This window comes from Dermacentor variabilis, chromosome 5 (genome assembly GCF_050947875.1).
Source record: "Dermacentor variabilis isolate Ectoservices chromosome 5, ASM5094787v1, whole genome shotgun sequence".
Taxonomy (NCBI): domain Eukaryota; kingdom Metazoa; phylum Arthropoda; class Arachnida; order Ixodida; family Ixodidae; genus Dermacentor; species Dermacentor variabilis.
This window is the reverse complement of record NC_134572.1, coordinates 46,172,704-46,186,907: the sequence shown is the minus strand read 5'-3', so window position 1 is coordinate 46,186,907 and position 14,204 is coordinate 46,172,704. Positions and strand designations below refer to the sequence as shown.

The 14,204-nt window shown below is 48.0% G+C and overlaps 1 protein-coding gene across 2 annotated transcripts in view; it reads right to left on the bottom strand.

The window, feature by feature from the left end:
* Positions 1-14,204, bottom strand: part of LOC142582520 (synaptic vesicle glycoprotein 2C-like) — a 237,684-nt gene that overhangs the window by 126,106 nt on the left and 97,374 nt on the right. For both annotated transcript variants that reach the window (XM_075692341.1, XM_075692342.1), the window contains exon 2: positions 13,665-13,773. The gene's annotated coding sequence lies outside the window, so the exon portion shown is untranslated. The remainder of the gene's footprint in view (positions 1-13,664; positions 13,774-14,204) is intronic.

The following is a 14,204-nucleotide window of genomic DNA, read 5'->3' as shown; positions in this document are numbered from 1 at the left end:
TGTATCCCCTTGCATCTGTCTGTCCAAATAAGATCTTATAGGGTCCCCGTTGCACCTGTGGTCCTGCAATGCCAGATTTCAGCGCTTTCAAAACTGCGAAAAAATGTCTACACATTCATACACTGGTTCTAAGGCAGGCAGAGGCGGCAAAATCTGCAGCCATCGTTCAAATGATGTTTTTTTTTTTATTTCTCTATACACGCTGGCACACACGCCCACATAGATAGACCTTGGTTTTCTGATTGCCAACAGTGGTTTGTCTCCTTTGTGCAGTGACACAGCGCACGATGATTTACTACACTGTACAGGAAGACTATGTGGAGGAGCCTCTGAGAAATAACAAGCAAAAAAAATGGTAAGAGATGTGAGCAGTGCAAGAACGAGCGGTAAACGGAAACACGTGGCCTGACAAAAGGGCATGGTCGCATGATAGACGTGACTAAACATTAAAAGATAAACCACGATCTTGATACACGCGAACCAACGTCTTTATTTTCGCCTTATTTAATTACACTGCCCTCAAGTAATGTAATACGGGAAGCGTGTTCTGTGGGAGCATCCGGTGACAGGTTGGAAGTCAACAACGGCGCTGATGGCGAGCATTTCCGAATTGACAGACGCTGCTGTCAACGTGATATCGCCCGCACCGGATGCACTGGCGTTCTTGGGTGACCGGGACGGGTTGGGACATCGGAGACGCGCAGTCATTCAATCAGTGTTGTTTGGAGAAAACATGGTTAAATACAAGTTGAACGCACACTGGCGGCGCCAGGGGTCAGAATGAAAGCATCGATCGGGCGTTTGTCGTTAAGTGTACACGTATAACAGTGCCACTTGTGAAGAAAAATAATTAAACGTGCTAGTTACGCAAGAATACACGCCCGCCAAGACCACCTCTAGTTTTTGGGTGTTGCGTTCAGGGACAAATGAGCGGCGCGGTAAGTTTGAGTTTGTAGGTATAGGTTAGAGTGGATGGGAACCCAGTCAGGCTGCTACTCTACAGCGTTTATTCTTGCCACCAATCATGCTCTATACCAAACTTGTAATAAACTTGTTTCCCTCAAATATGGAAGAGTTGGCGGTAACAAATAGACGGAAAAGCGAAGCACTGTAATTGGACTTCTTGATGTATTCTTTCTCACGGAAGAAACGTAATGGCCGCTGGCAACTCGAAGCAACTGGCAGGAGACCTGGCACAGTCGGGGTGTCAAAAAATTATTAGGCTTAACACCATTGAACTGCACAGCGGGTAATGAGGGACATCGCAGTGGAAGGCCATCGGTTAATTTTGACCAGCCGAGGTTCTTTCATGTGCACCCAAAGCACGGTATGCGCGGTTCTTGCATTCCGCCTCCATATGAATGCGGCCACCGCGGCCGGGTATCGAACCCTCCGACCTCGCGCTCTGCACCTCAATGCCACAGCTACGGCAAGGTAAGTGCACCTGGTAGCGAAGCTGCCATAGAAGCCCATACGTTCCAAACATGGCGACTCATCGGCGATTCGTGAGGCCTATAGCCAACGCCTCCTAGATAGCACAAAAGCTGTGCACTTCTATCTATCGCGTCATGCTACCTTGCCCGACTGCCATAGTATGTAATGGGGATGCTCCCGAGCAAGGTGTGGTGATTTTGACGTCACCGCTTTCATCACGTCGGGCTTTGCAATGGAAATTTCGGTCCGAGTAGCATGACGTCATCAAGCTGAGCGCACAGACCAGCTGTCTAGGAGGCGATGGCTTAGCGCCATCTGTGTGACGAGGAAACACTTAAAAAAAAATAATCAGGTACCATTTCCGTTAAAAACAAAGTGGCGTCATTTTTGTTGTCAGAAGCTCGAAGTTTGTTTTGGTGACCTAGCAGTGTAGCTGTATTATCATATGACTGGTGATACGACTCAACTGGCGTTTCGAGCTTTTAGCGCGAAAAGCGATGCACCAAAACGCCAGCCGTATGGGTGTTAAATGCTGTCGTAGGACGTCTAAATCGCGCACATGCACAGAGTATCATTTCTTTGCAGGCCGAGGAAAGCTGTGGGTGTTGAGTGATGATCGCATCGTTAGACTGCAGGCCCGTCAGCCAGAACAGCCACGCGAAGGCAGCCAAAGCAAACAGTTATCTAGTGGTCATAATTTACTACTACTGACTGAACATGTTGAACAACGACGAAACACCTTGCAAACACCGCGCAACCAGAATTCAGACAAACCTTGACAATCAAAACAACACAAGCTGTGAGGGGGTGTACAGTAGCAAGTGAACTTTACGAGCCTGCCTATCTGCTAGCTTCAAGAGCTATACGTTCTATTGCAACTGATAGCGGTGTGAACACCCCCTTTTCTTCAGCGGGCACTGAAATATAGATGTTTATTGTTAACGATGAAGAAAAGGAGGCTTGTGTTTTCTGTCCTTGTCATACAAATACAACAGTGATTAGGAATATTATATTTGTCGAAAGAAATGAACCAGTGTCTTGTTTTACATAAAAAACCGTTTTTTTTTACTTACTGTTTCTTTCTTCCTTTCATGGTCGCGCTTCAATCACTACTCTAATAACGGATCTTGTTGTTGTCGGTGATAATTGGTTCTAGCACGCTTTTCGCTTGAAGCTTCGCGACCCATTTGCATCGACCTTAGACACTAAGTCACCGCGGTGGGTATTCGGAGTGACAATGTCACTTAGTTTAAAACCAATGGTGAACTTACTGAATCCTCCTAGCCAAAAAAAGGAAAAGACAGACAGACAGACAGACAGACAGACAGACAGACAGACAGACAGACAGACAGACAGACAGACAGACAGACAGACAGACAGACAGACAGACAGACAAAAAGAAATTCTTAAGATAATGTCGAAGCACGCATCATTGTTAAGCAGGACGACAAATTTGGCGGAAAGAAGGCGAACAGCCGTTAGCGCATTGGCGCTAGATTGAACTGCAGCCTTTTGCTGCTCACAAGGCCATTCGCAGAGATGCAGCAAAAAGTCGCAGTCTCGCCCGATAGGCGAAACATCGATTGCGATAGTAACTTATTAGACAGCTATACGAAATAATGATAGTTTTAGCGGCCGTATAAATTTGAACACATCTCACTCGATGACCGTGGAAACTCGCTGTCAAGAACGCTGACGCGAGGAAGTGCGGCAGCAGCAGCGAGCGAACTGACCTTCGTGCTGCCTCTCGCTTCAAAGCGAACTAAGCGGCAAGGACACAGCACACTGAGCTATCGGCACTCTGCGTACTTTGTCCCCATCGCAGATCGCTTTAAGATATGGCCCACTCAGCCGCGCCATACGCAGCCGCCGCCGAAGCAGAACGAAGCGCATCCCCTCCGCCTTCCCCCTTGCGCGCGCGAGACCGAGCCACCACTGTCGGATCACCCTTGTACGCTTTCACTCGCACATACAGCACACTGCGCGCGGCCACGATGTTTACGCCCTTGGATTTCACACCGATCATCACGGCAACGCCGACGATGACGACGATGGCGGAAATACGCATGGAGTGTCCATATATTTGCTATTGCAATAAATAAATCGGACTGCATGCAATACTTTGCTGTTACACGGCGTGACGGATATTCGAAAACAAGGAAAATAAGACAAATATAAGCTCACAGGGCAGTTGCGAGATCGCGTACGTGTGCAGCACGAATGTTCAAGCGTCAGGCTGCAGGTCTGGGCTAAGGCGTTCTCGCTCCTGATCGCGAGCTCACCGAATCGTTTGGCGATTTGTAAATCACGTTTATTCCTGACATTTCAGTGTAAAGGGTGCTTTATAGCTTTCTCGCTTAAACTACTACGCTCCTCTTAGATGCTCGAGCGCTCGCCGGCTTTCTAATCATACACTGACACCGCCTAAAGCGCTATGATGAAAACGGTGGGACAATATGATGGCGATTCTGAAATGATAAAGATGATATGACGAAGACAGCGCAACGGCACGTTGAGGACAATGCGATGACAACGAGTGTATGACAACGAGTGTATGATGATGATGGCTTGACGATGATGGTATGACGAGGATCGGATGACGAAGCTGGAGTGACAGTGTATGATGACGATGAAATGGCGACGATGACATGACAACGCCGGCATAATACAGGTTCAATGACGAAAGCATGACGGCGACATAATTACAAAAGCGGTATGACGACAACGGCAGGACGACGATGGCATATACCCAGTGGCATGACGACAGACACAGTGGTACACACACAGCGACACGTCGCCTTAACTCCGGGCCTACGGACCCCCCTAGCCAGAAAGCGTGGCCTCGAAGGTAAGCTCCCCTTGTCCGCCTGGCAAGTAATAATGTAATAACAGCCAGTTGTGCAGCCTGGACCTTTTCAAAAAAAAACATTCTATCAAGAGCTTCGGCATGAAGAGCGGCAGCATTTCGAGTAAGAACTACGCAGACGTTCGTCGTGTCGGACCACCGTGCGTAATGCAGGGCGGAGACCAAAGTGTAGAAAAATGTAAGCGGCGTAATGCGTATACCCGTGTATCCACGGGAAACGCACGTTTGCACGTTCTTTAGTGCCCTATTTGAGCAATATTTCAGACTGAACAACGTCTTTCTTCTTGCAGTTGAACCACGAGCATAGCGATTTACGCGAGACGTTTCTGTGGCAACGCTACATCCATGTACTTCACCGGTACTCCAGCAAAGGCCTCGTGCTACCTATTTCCGCTTCTATGATTGCACGGTGAGCGACGCACGAGTCGCTGCGATTTGAGATTAATCCAGCGGACCATGTCCTAAATTGCCGCAAAGAGCGGGGTTTTTGTTTTGCAGCATGCAGCAAGTACCGATTCTCGCTCGAATGACGCTCAATAACGCGAATTCCCGTCATTCCTTCAGCTTTCGCTGGAGGCCCAGGTTTCGAGCTATCATAATCATTCGGTGAAGCAAGCCACCACAGTATGCGTTACGATTTTCTTTTCTTTTCTTTTTCGTACAAGTTCGTACCGTCTGCATTGCCTTCTTCTTCCTTCCTTTTTTTTTTTGGTGTCTTTGATTAAAATGTTTTAGCTAATCGCAAGCAAGGGTTCTCTGGATTTCCACATTGCGCGTTTCGGCAAAAAAATAATAAAGAAAGAAAGGAAGGGACATAGAATCCGGTATTTCTACATAGAAGCCGCAAAGCACGACACCGCGGAAATGGTGCGGTGCTGCCGTTCTATTGGTGATGACAAAAAAAAAAAAGCAAAAACCCAAACTGGCATGAACTTCCTGCAAAGAAGAACGAGAGTAGCTTTTGAGTATAAGTTTGAAAAACTTCCTTGGTGGAGAATTTAGCTCAAAACAAGGAGTAGCATGGAGAAGGGAATGCCGTGGCAATTCATTCAAGGTCGGTCCTCTCGTTCTCTTTAATATTTCTTTCGTTTACGCGCCACGACACCATGTTGTTGATGTTTGGAAACATTTTTTTTTCTATTTACTCTCCTTTCAACCTAGGGCAATAACTGGTTTTGTCCAGCGCCGTACGTATATTTTAAGCCAGGGAAGGGACACTAACGATTGTCGCTGCAGCAGCACGCATTGACAGCACAAGCTTAGCTGTACGCGTTGCTTACGCCGCGCATGAATAACGTCGCGATTCTGTTGAAATGGAGCAACCAAGAACCCTGTAACCGCTGGCTTCTTGCCCATTCAGCCGCAGTGGGTAAGCGCAATTTTTATAAAAAGGAAAAGCAGGGAAGCAAAAATAAAATGGTGGTCTGCACAGTGGGCGCAGGTTGCTGTCGCAGTAAACCAGTTCAGGGCCCTCCCACATCTGCTGTCGTTTATTATCATGGAAATACTTAGAAAGAAAAAGAAGTTAACGTCAATCACAAAGCAACTATCACAATGCGGCCTAGTGCTGGCTGACCGTCATACTGTTAGCGCTTTCATGCGCAGTTACCCCTTTCGACGCTATCACTCGAATGATATAGGCGCAGCGTTAGAAATTCCCTCTCATTCTATTGCGAACGAAAGGACATCAGAGCAGTCACTAAATGTAATCCGGACTCCTCCACCGCAGCAGCGATATTCATTGCCCTGGTGCTAGGTTGGGGCGGAAAACTCAACGAGTTATATAAACTCCATCCGGCAATCGTTACCGAGGAAAGCGTGTGAGAAAGATGACACGAGGGAACAAAAAAAAAAAGAAAAAAAGGAAACCATTCGCGTCACGCAGCGTCATCATTTCTGCCTCATCTCCTCTTCAACCTTCAGTCGCGTCGGGAACAACATCCCGCTTATTGTGCTCCCGAGTCCCCTTCTCGCTGCCCTCAGAGACAATCGACCTGCTTGTTATTTAGGGCTGCAAGTTGTTCTCCTATTTCTGAAGTGGATCGATTGTTTCTACGTCAAAGGCGACTTCGGTCTCACGCAGCGCAAGAGAAACCCCAACATCGCCGCCCCACCTGAACGCTTTGGATCAAGCCGAACGGCCGGAGAAAAGGGAAGGGCGTGTGCAGACGGTAAGAACGCGAGTGAGAGAGGAGCTCCGGTCTGCCCTTTCTTTTGTTTCTCTTTCGTCTTGCGTCACATTTGTTCCCAGTGGAAGGAAACGTGCGCCTCGACGCACGATCGAGACTCGACGCAGCGAACGCCGGGCCGGAAACTCGACTAAATTGGTTTCTCCCGCGCGTTTTTTTGTCGCTGACCGCGAAGCCGTCGCCAACCGCGCACCCGCCGGCAGCCTTTGCGTCTCCTCGGCGCTTTATTTACCTTCTCTTTTTGTCGCTGTTGCACGCCCCGTTTGAAATCCGATACTGTGTCGTTGAAATTGAATGAGTGAGATTCCTTTGCTCGACGGCAGGGGGCCAGGTTCTTTTCTCTGTGTGGGCACGTGCAGGGCGCATGCTTATTGTCGCCGCCATGTGACCTCTGTGTTTGGCGCGGTTACACGGACGCGTCGAGTGCGCTCCCACTTGTCATGTTGCCGCTCGCTGGAATGTTGCTCGTTCGTTTCTTGGTCGCCAGGTGGCGTGTGGCGGCGCTGAATAACCCAGTGCACTTTCGGTGCTTGCGAAAAAAAATTTCAGCGTGGTGATGATTCCTGAAAGCACTCACTCACTCACTCACTCACTCACTCACTCACTCACTCACTCACTCACTCACTCACTCACTCACTCACTCACTCACTCACTCACTCACTCACTCACTCACTCACTCACTCACTCACTCACTCACTCACTCACTCACTCACTCACTCACTCACTCACTCACTCACTCAATCAATCAATCAATCAATCAATCAATCAATCAATCAATCAATCAATCATGCACCAGAGTCATGTACAGACGTTCGGTTGTTTCTTCTCCGTTCACGGCTTTGAACTATAATCTTTGGTAGAACGACAGAAAGCTGAGCTAGTTGGTAAGGATTCATTATGCAAAAAAGCGGTGAGGCGTGCAGACAGGACACAACAGTAGAGAAGTGGACAACACGAACGCCGACTATCAACTGAAGGGAGCACTGAGGCGAAAAAGGAAATAAGACACAGAACTCATCTGCGCAAGCTCAGCAATAGTATCTGACACGTGGTGATACCATTCCTCAGCTTGCGCAGATGAGTTTTGTGTCTTCTTTCTTTTTTCGCCTCAGTGCTCTCTTCAGTTGATAGTCGGCGTTCGTGTTGTCCCCTTCTCTATTCTTGTGTCCTGTCTGCACGTCTCACCCCCTGTTTTTTGCATAATGAATCTTTGGTAGGCCACTCTGAACACGATCTCCATCTGGTTCACCTTCGATAACACTGCTCGTCATACCAGAGTGCCAGCCCACCCACGTCAGAGGCAACCGCGTCTCCACCACCACAAGTGCAAACAGCAACATCCACGCATTTTCGCGCAGCCACGCTCTCCAGCTCGTGCATAAATTCACCGAGGGCGCATTTCCATGGGCCGTGCAAGCTTCGTGCTACGGTTGCCACAACAAAAAGGCTTTCTCCTGCATGCCTCTATTGAATTAAGAACAAAGGCCCGACAGACAATCCTTACCGCTGACTGCACTCGAATGGCGAAGCAAACGCATCCGACGATTTGCGAGCAACCGTGCTGGAATTGAACGAAACTTAAATGGAGAAATGAGATCAATAGTAGACCGCGAAAAAGAACGACAACTGCGAAACCAAGTGCGGCGAAGGCACCTTTCCCCGTAGCGGCTTCCGTGCCATTTAATGACCCGGAGAGCCTCACGTTGAAAGCTTTTCAAAACTTCTACATATCGATTTACTCAAGATGATTTCATGCCTAAACTTTAAAAAAAATATATGGTTACAATTTGGCACGCCAGCTTATAAAAGAGCGTGTAGAATAGATATACAGTGGTCTCTGCATTCGAATTCTTCAGTTCTATAAACAACGACACCGAAATAAATTTAGAGCAAACGAATCGGCAAAAACAAAAACAAAAAACGTTTCGATTTATTTTCAGTGAAGTGCGCTTAGCCATGTTTGCACACTCGAGTAAATTTTTATTTTATTGATGTCTTTCGAGAACTTTTTTTTTGTTTCATGTTTTCTTTTAGGAATATACCGGGTCTTTCTTTTTTAAGTTTTAAGGTCTTTCGTTTTTTCTTTAAAATTTTTAAAGATTGCCCGTGGCAAATAGCACAGTTCTAGTTCATGAGCTGGTCTACTCGAAGAGGCTGAGATCGCTTGCAAGAGACTCAACGCTTCCGCTTGTTGTAAGCGCAGTGTTAGCCGTGTTTGTACACACGAGTAAATTTTTATTTTATTGATGTCTTTCGAGAACTTTTTTTTAGTTTCATGTTTTCTTTTAGGAATATACCGGGTCTTGCTTTTTTAAGTTTTAAGGTCCTTCTTTCTTTTTTTCTTAAAAATTTTTAAAGATTGCCCGTGGGAAATAGCACAGTTCTAGTTCATGAGCTGGTCTACTCGAAGAGGCTGAGATCGCTTGCAAGAGACTCAACGCTGCCGCTTGTTGTAAGCGCAGTGTTAGCCGTGTTTGTACACACGAGTAAATTTTTATTTTATTGATGTCTTTCGACAACTTCTTTTTAGTTTCATGTTTTCTTTTAGGAATATACCGGGTCTTTCTTTTAAGTTTTAAGGTCTTTCTTTTTTTCTTTAAAATTATTAAAGATTGCCTGTGGCAAATAGTACAGTTCTAGTTCATGAGCTGGTCTACTCGAAGATGCTGAGATCGCTTGCAAGAAAAATTTGAAATATATAATCGACTAATTAACAAAAATCGCTAATTATGTTTCTAACTAATCACCGTACGGCCAATACTGCAAATTACAAATCATAGCCATGGAGTTCGCAAGGCGGATCTGCTTGGAACGAATTCTTAGGATGACACCAGCTTCGCTATATTAATTCCCGAATTTTGCGGAGAAATGCATTGGCGTTCCAGCTATTGGCGCTATCCCGGCGCTTGGTAGGTTTAAATGACATCGCTTCAGTCGAGCGACGTGAACGATATCAGAGGAGGATCGCGGTGTGGAGGCATCGAGAGGCAGTAACTCGTAGGTCACGTCTGCCACTTGACGCAAGACACGGTATGGGCCTGAGCAGGATGAAATCAGCTTCTCACAAAAACCAACTCGCCGTGCTGGTTCCCAAAGAAGCACGATGTCCCCAGGGTTAAAGGGGGCAGCGCGGTGGCGAGTGCTTGATCAGGTACAATGACATCACCGAGCAATATACCAGCTGGGCAGGAGGTTACTGCCCTGCCCCCTCACCCCAAACTGAAACGTCGCCAGGCAGTCGTCTGGCGACAACTGCAGACACAAACTTTCCCCAGTCGGCTGCGATTTCGGTACATTTTCACCGCGCAATACCCTAGTGCTTTTTGCAAATTATGTCAGGAAACTAGAGCGACGCTCTCACACATGTTTTGGGAGTGTGGTGTTACATCAGCTACAATGTCAGTAGCTCCGGAGGCTCTTGCGTCGAAGTGGGCCGCCAGTCTGCGCAGCTCCAACTTCAAGACGCAAGAGTGGGCTGTCCAGCAGGCCCGAGAGGTGGTGTTGGCAACTCGGCGCTGACGCCCGTTGTTGCACCTGGGTCGCAAGCCCCAAGGGTAGCTTTGGCCTGGCGGCCTGGGGCACAACTGGAAGCATCCGAAGGTCCTGGCAAAGCATGAGTCGACTGGTAACAGAACAACTTGTTTATTCTAGCATCGCAAAGAGTGGGCGGTCAGGTCGACCGAAGTAGAGAGACGGGAGTGCATGTTACTCAACAGAAGAAATCGGAGCCTCTCTTGGCGTCCGGGGGCAGCTGCTTTTATACTCTCGCAGTTGAGGGCAAGAAGGAACGTCTCTGTAGACGCGCACGTGACTGTGCCGCTCGGGAACGTTGGGAAGAGAAGGTGGCGCATACGCCGGGCCGGCGCCGCTTGGGCACGATGGGATGAGAAGGTGGCGCATACGCCGGGCCGGCGCCGCTCGCGCACGTTGGGATGAGTAGGTGACGCATCCGCCGGGCCGGCGCCGCTCAGACCTCCTCGCTTCACAGTTGGGGGAGCTCCTCTCCCCGGCTGCCGCGCTTCGACAAGCGTGGGCACCAACATGCACACACACACACATACGCACACGAAGACACGTGGCATTGGAACATGCCTGGACGCGCTTGGCGGGGAGCGTAGCGGCGGCGCCGAACGGGCCAAAATGTCTGCCGCTTTGACCGAAGCCCCAGCGTCCGTTGCATCCGCGCCGGCTATACCGCGCGTCGTAGGCGAAACGTAACAGTGGCGACGAGGCAAGGCCTCGAAGTCCCCTCATGGGAGGCCGGCGCCAGGGTCGTCCAACTTTGCCGGATTTAAAATAAAGTTGTTTCCATCCATATGCGTCGTTGCTTTTCTTGGGGAATGGTCACACGCAGGCGGGCAACCTCACGTTCCTCGGTCGCTCTATAGATATGGCATCTCGGACCTGTTGACGCTCGAGCCGCCCATCGCCGCAAGCCGCACCGCACGCGTGCGGCCACGCGCAAGATTGCACGTATCGAACACTCGTGCACAAATTTCGGTTTACAATGTGTAAGGTATACCCTGTGTTCACAATGCAAACGGTAATTTGTGCACAAGTGCTGGACATGCGCAATTTTTCGCGCAACCCCAATCATGCGGTGCGGCTTGCGGCGATGGCCGGCTCCAGCGTAAACAGGCCCTTAAGCCCCGTTGACAAAGAGTCAGGACGCCAGAAAAGCCACGCTAGACCGTACGTGAAACGAGTGACGGGCGTTATCTGCGAGATGCCGCTGAAATGTGGGAAGTCCTACGCGGGACAAATGGGGAGATGTGTCAATGACAGGGCCCGGGAGCATGAATTGTCTACAATTAACGAAGGTAATGCACATTTACCTGCGCATTGGGTGGTTCACTTGGCAGGTAGATGCCAGCAACTGCTGCGTGAGATTAAGATAATTGGCATGAGTGGTGATACGTTAGCAGGAGAACTTTTGGAGGCATATCACATAGAAGAGAGAGGCACGAGTTGCACTAGTGATACGTCTGTTTTTTCTGTTTGACAACGAGATGCAGCCGTTAAAAACGTCACTGTAATCGCTCTAGATACCACTGATGTACGCATGCGCATTTGTTGATTGTCCCTGCTCTGCTGTAAGAATAAAATCAGTTGAAGTTTAGCGCTGGACCTATCGTTTCTTACTTGCCCTTGCGCGCACTGAGAGCTCCAACATGCATGGCCCCAATGTATTACAAAGCCATCGCTGCTGTCACCATGGGTCAGCCAAGACACCTCCCCGGAGAAGTCATGTGGACGATAACGACTCTTTATTTCATTGAACAAGGTGTGTAACAAAAAAGAAATATTTCTTACGTCACAATTACTGCACGCTCAATCTCGTTCCAGTTAGGTGAAAACCTTTTGCAAAACTTGTTCCACTGACTTGTTTGGAATGGCGATTAACATAACATCATTAAATAAAAGGAACGGCGGTACGTATACCATTCTCTCTTTTATTTTTTTTGAAAGAAACGTCACATAACAATAAATATCTGAAACGATGTCACAGTGAAATAGCCACTGCTATCAGGAACGGTGTTCCACGATATTTGCACCTAATTTCTCGAACATCATTCTTCAACGCGCCGTTAACTGGAATCATGCTTAAGTAAGGGTAAAAGTACCACGTTTAGGTACCAATCATGCTTGTGTATTGAGCTCGGACAGGCGGAACACTGTTACGGGAAACATCAGTTATTTAATTGTTTTGTTATCTGAACTTAAGAAGTAAGATATTCAATTATACAAAAAGCCGTTCGACGAATGCTTTGCGATATTATGTGAGATGCGGTTCAACTTAAGCGATAAGTATTTGCAAACATTTTTCCAGCTTGTTGAACCTCAAGTGAAAGGCACTAAGATTGAGTGTAGTTACTGTATATCTGTGCGCATACACACGTAAGAATAAAAAGAAAATGCTCGCACGGTGCAAAACGCCTTCTTTTCCACGCGTCTCGCTGCACGGGAAAATAAAGCCCAGCAAGCGAAAGAGAGAACAACATTGGCATGCTTTCGTGGTCCCATAAGCGTACAACACGCGCTCGGCAACACATAACGCGCACACGTAGTAACAACGCACAACGCCCTCCACTAAAGGAGTTAAGCGTGATGGGGAGGGAACAATGACACAATGGCTTACGCGCGTAGCACCTCCGTTCGGGAGCAGCCTCTCAGCACCAGCACTCAGCCGTGGCCCAGTCCGGCTCTGCCTCCATCTCGCAGCAACACCAGGACCCTTAACTAGATGTGGGCAGCTAAGCACTTGGCGTGCGGCTCTGGCAGAAACTTCGTTACGGGGGCTTTGACTTTTTCTTTCTTTTTTTTTTCTGTACGGTGTCGATGCTTGGCTGGGCGTTTGGAACGGCTGGCCAGCAAGCAGGCTGGCCGGCAAGTCTGCGCTAACGGGCAACGCTCAGCAGCAATAGGGAAGGGGGGGGGGGGGGGGGCTTCGTACTTCGTCTCACATTTCTTTCGTGTTTGTTTCTACTTTCTTGTTCCCCGCTCGAACCGTTCGTTGTTGCAGGGAAGAAAAGTTGCTCAGCCCTCAAAACGGGGTGACCACAATTACAGGAGTCCGGGGACACGTGGAAGAGGCCGGAGAGAACGATGTTTGGAGATTTGCTTCGTGCTCTCGGTTGAGAGCGCCCGGCAGGAGTTGTCGTCATCGAGAGCTAGGAAACGCTGTCTTTCATATTTCGTACTTTTTTTTTTTTCACGGCGGCGTCAACGTTCTGTTGTCACCTTTATTTATAGGGCTTACGGGACAGTAGTAATCTTCACGGGGTCGGAAAAAGGTTTAAAGACGAGACAAACGCGTAAGCCATCTCCATCGGTGCAGGTTGGTAGACATGATTGCTCCAATATATCCGATGAACTTTGTTCGGCGACTTGTTTATTTGAGCTGTTTTCGACGTTGGTTAGGCTTTGCGCGCTTGTGAGTGTAATCTTACCCTTAACGACGCACATGTAAGGCACAAGTAAGTGCGAAAGAAATTCAGAACGTCGTCGAATCATGCTATACATTGCACTGGGCATAGTCGACAGTACCAATGGTCAGGTTGATGAAACAGTCGTTACAAAAGCTTACGGCAGGTACACATGCGATTGAAATGTAGCAGTTCTTCTAGGATTTGGATAGACAGAAAGTAAACAGCACATACAAGAGAAATACTTACTGTTCGCCGATTATAAGCTGAAAGAATCACTGCGTTGCTCTGCCCATAGATTGCACAGTAAACTTGTGTAGCTGGGATTCACGGTGTGGTACTGCATTCAGTTCTTGTCCTATAAAAAAAAAACAAAGAGAACGTAAACTTGAGCATGTCCTTAGAAACATTCACTGCGCATGTCCTCAGTTTGCTTAAACATGGGTACAGTTTTCGTTTGCACAATCATTATCCTGCCCCACACCTTTAGTTTTTTTGCGTAGGGGTTGTTTGCGTTAGATAATTTTGTGAAATGGTTCTCATCTCTTTGATTTAAAGCCACAGCGATTTCGCCCATGTGTTTCTAGCAAATTCAAGCTCGTCTCTTAAGTTCTGTGGCAAAAACAAGTGCTCTTTCCAAGCTGTTTCACTGTTCTCCAGTACTGTAGCTGATCCAATGAAGCAATTTAAAAAAATTAAAACTGAATACCTTTGGGCTCTATATAGTCGTAGCATCCTGTAATGTGTGTGCTCTCGAAGACCGCACGGACGTAAACTTCGACGCACGAG